The sequence below is a fragment of the Benincasa hispida genome, chromosome 1 (assembly GCF_027475165.1).
Source record: "Benincasa hispida cultivar pf3 chromosome 1, pf3_genome.v1.1, whole genome shotgun sequence".
Classification (NCBI taxonomy): domain Eukaryota; kingdom Viridiplantae; phylum Streptophyta; class Magnoliopsida; order Cucurbitales; family Cucurbitaceae; genus Benincasa; species Benincasa hispida.
The window spans coordinates 53,848,963-53,852,475 of record NC_143478.1 but is presented as its reverse complement, the minus strand read 5'-3'; the positions used below and the strand labels follow the sequence as shown (position 1 = coordinate 53,852,475).

General features: G+C 30.9%; 1 long non-coding RNA gene across 1 annotated transcript; it reads right to left on the bottom strand.

Moving 5' to 3' along the window:
- Positions 1-846: 846 nt before the first annotated feature.
- On the bottom strand, positions 847-2,615 carry LOC150038542 (uncharacterized). Its single transcript, XR_016527713.1, has 2 exons — positions 1,618-2,615; positions 847-1,201 (listed from the first exon to the last, which is right to left on the bottom strand). It is a non-coding gene; the product is annotated as an uncharacterized LOC150038542 (long non-coding RNA).
- Between the last annotated feature and the right edge of the window lie 898 nt (positions 2,616-3,513).

Sequence of the window (3,513 nt, the reverse complement as noted above, 5' to 3'; positions counted from 1 at the left end):
TTAAATTAGTAATTATTGTAGGAGGAGAGTAATTGGGAGAGTTAATGCGAATAACAGGGTGAGAAATGTGAGTTAGCACGAATAACGAGATAATAAACCTCTTTAATAATTGGTAAACCAAACGGTGGGTGGGTTTTTTTTACTCACTCAACCCAACCTAACTTGGGGGCCAAACGCACCCTTAATCACATGCCAAACATTAAATGAAAGGAGTATATATGATAGAAAAGAGAGGGGATTTTGAAAGAGAGGACGAGCTAAGATTTTCTGCTCCGGAAGGAGTATATACTACGTAGTATTAAAATTTTTATCACATTTTATCCATCTACTCCTCTCATAAATTAATTACAACATCTTAGATAAATAATCATCATTCATTATGCCTAACATCTTCACCCTCCACCATTTGCCATCCAACATGAACTTATTAGAATAACATATTTGAAACTTTATAACCCAAGATTTTATGTTATACTTCTAGTTTGGTTTTGCCAAAAAAAGAAAAAGAAAAAAAAAATCACAAAATTGAAAGTACATACAAATGTATGTGTATTATGACTACCAAAATCGAAAAATAAGTTTCGAGTTTTCAAAATGTATCTTTTTAAGAATAGTAATTCTTGTTGAAATGTCTTGAATTTGTTTGTTGACGCTTCGAATAACTAAGTACAGGATCTCATTCAGAATTCGTATTTAGCATATTTATTTATTTGTAGTTATTTATAATTATGACCATAAAATTTAGAGTAATATGCTATATAAACTCTCTATTTAACCTTTATAGGCGCCATTTTTTAATGTATTAAAAAAACATTCTCTTTCTCCCTCTGCCCTGTAGACGTAGCTAACACACCAATAATGAACCACGTATATTTGTATATTGATTTTTTTTTACATTTTTTGTATTCTTTAATTATCGATTACGTAACAGTTCTAGATATTTCCTAATGGTAAGTATATGAAAAAAATCTCACTCTCTCCATTTACCTACGAACAATAATATAAGGTCTACTAATATTTACGAAGATAAATGAGTACTATAGGTTTTCCATTTCCCACCAAACCCAAAATTCAAGCAGCCTATAAAAGTTGGGGTTAGCACATGGCATGGCCTTTCCTCTCTCTAGAAAAGTTGTGAACATCATCAGCCCATCCATTGATTTTGAGATATAGAAGTCACTGGCTTCAGATGTCCATCTCACTAGGAATAGGAATAGGGATTATAAGAATAGGATACGATGAGAAGAATTATAAACCATCTCTAAAAAAATACTGTCATAGTATCTATTACTCCTATTCGTTATTTGATCTATAATTAAACATTTATTTGTTTATTATGTAGATCTATACATAATTCTTCAATACTACTTTTATGATAAATAATAAAGAGAGATCTTATGAAAAAAAAATTATTCTACGGTCATACTAAAAATTTCCTCGTATATTCTACCTCTTTTGAGAAACTTTTCTATACTATAACAGTATAAACAATTTTCCATATTATCTCTCATTATATGCCCTATCTATATACTTTTAGAAATAAGATGGAAATCATTCGCGTTAATGTCGGATTCACAAATATTTATAAAGATAAATTTACAGATGAGACTCACTGACATTGTCAGTGTATGATACGTCCGTACTAGCAGAAGAATTCCTGCCTCTTTCCTTCCTTAACAATCCACCAATTCCCACTATCCACAATTATTGCACACCTTCAATTTCTCCTGCTTTCAGTTTCACCACAGTTTTCTCATCCACAAACCCCATTGGAAATCAAATAAGCAATATTGTAATTAATTCCTATCATTTTTCAGTATAATCTAAAAGAATGGTTATCTTAATTCTTACCTTACCTTCCCGAGAATTGTTGATTGGAGAAATTGAAATCGTATACTGTTGTACCTCAGATTTCAACTTCTCTCATCTTCTCTATATTTCTTCCTCAAAAACACCTACAAAATTTCCCTAAATCATTGAGATTTGGAGCACAAGGTAACTTGTATTCATGTATTTGATATTTGAAAGAAAGAAAGTAAATAGAGAAAGAAGAAATTCTAGAGACTTCGCTATTCGATCATCAAATTCCCTCCAACCAAACACGGCACATGAAAACCAAAATTCCAGAAAGTTATTGATCCTTTCCACCTTCTCCTCTTCTCAGTTTCCTATTTCCTTAATTTAAGAAGAATAAAACCTACGAGGATACGGCATTTTCTCTATCATCCGATCCGTAAAACTCGATCAGCCTCTGTAGAACGAACACCTGATTCTTCAACAGCACGATGTAATCCGCTGTCTGTTGAAACAAATCCTCCGCTCTCCGATGTCCTCCGTCGTCACTGCAAGTCGGAATGAGGCTCCGGAGCGACTCAAGCTTCGCCGATACGTCTGATGTGCACGATTTTCCGCCATTTTTGTGATTTCTTCGAGCTCTGACGATTCGAGAACCGTATCTCGATCGCAAAACCGTTCTTCTGATTGATTGCTTCCATGGTATTCTGTGTTTCTTTGTAATCGAACTCATTCTATGCGCCAGTTTGAGAGAGAGAGAGAGACTGAGAGAGAGAGGAATCGACGAAGAAGAAGAATTGAGCGTTTATAAGGACTGAAAATTGAATACAGAACGAGAGGAATCGTAGTTTATGTAACGATGGAATAGTTAATTACCCCTTTACTGGCTTTTTATTTCGAAAATGCCATTACATTTGTCGTTTTCCCTCTTTTTTAATTACTTATTTTCAGAAAATGTGTTCTTTCTGATAATTCCGTAGCACTTTTTTTTCTTGGAGATTATTTAATGATTTAATTGATGAAAGTCATTTTAAAGTCTGCTTGAATGGAATATTTGGAATGCCTTTTTCTTTTTTTTTAACCTTTGGGTCATATCGTAGAATATTTTAAAGGAAAATTAAATTTTATGTTTTTTTATTAACTAAACATTTTAAGAATGAGCCAAAAAAAATAGTGGTTAGAATATGTAGTGAAATGAACTAAAATATTATATAAAGTTATTTTTAAATATAGAAATATGAGACAATTTATTTATAAAAATAGTAAAATATTATTGTCTATTGGTAATAGACACTAATAGACATCAATCAATGTGATACTAAATATATAAATATGATCCAACTTAGTTATAAAAATAGCAAAATGTTATTGCCTATTAGTAATAGACACTAATAGATATCGATCAATGTCTATCGCAGATATTAATAGATGTATTAGAGACAATGATATTTTGCTATATTTAAAAATATTTTTAGTAATTTTGTTATTTAAAACAATTATCCTACTATATATTTTGGGAAATAATTTTGATTTCAGAATTACATAAAGTTTTACGATGTTGAAATGTAACAAATTAAGTCTGCTTAATAACGTTCTTGTTTACCATTTCTTGTATTCTATTTCCTGTTCCTTGTTCCCTATTTCTTATTTTTTAATAACTAGAAACAAAAATATTTTTTATAACTATTTATGTTTCATGTTTCTTGAAAAAAAAATAGA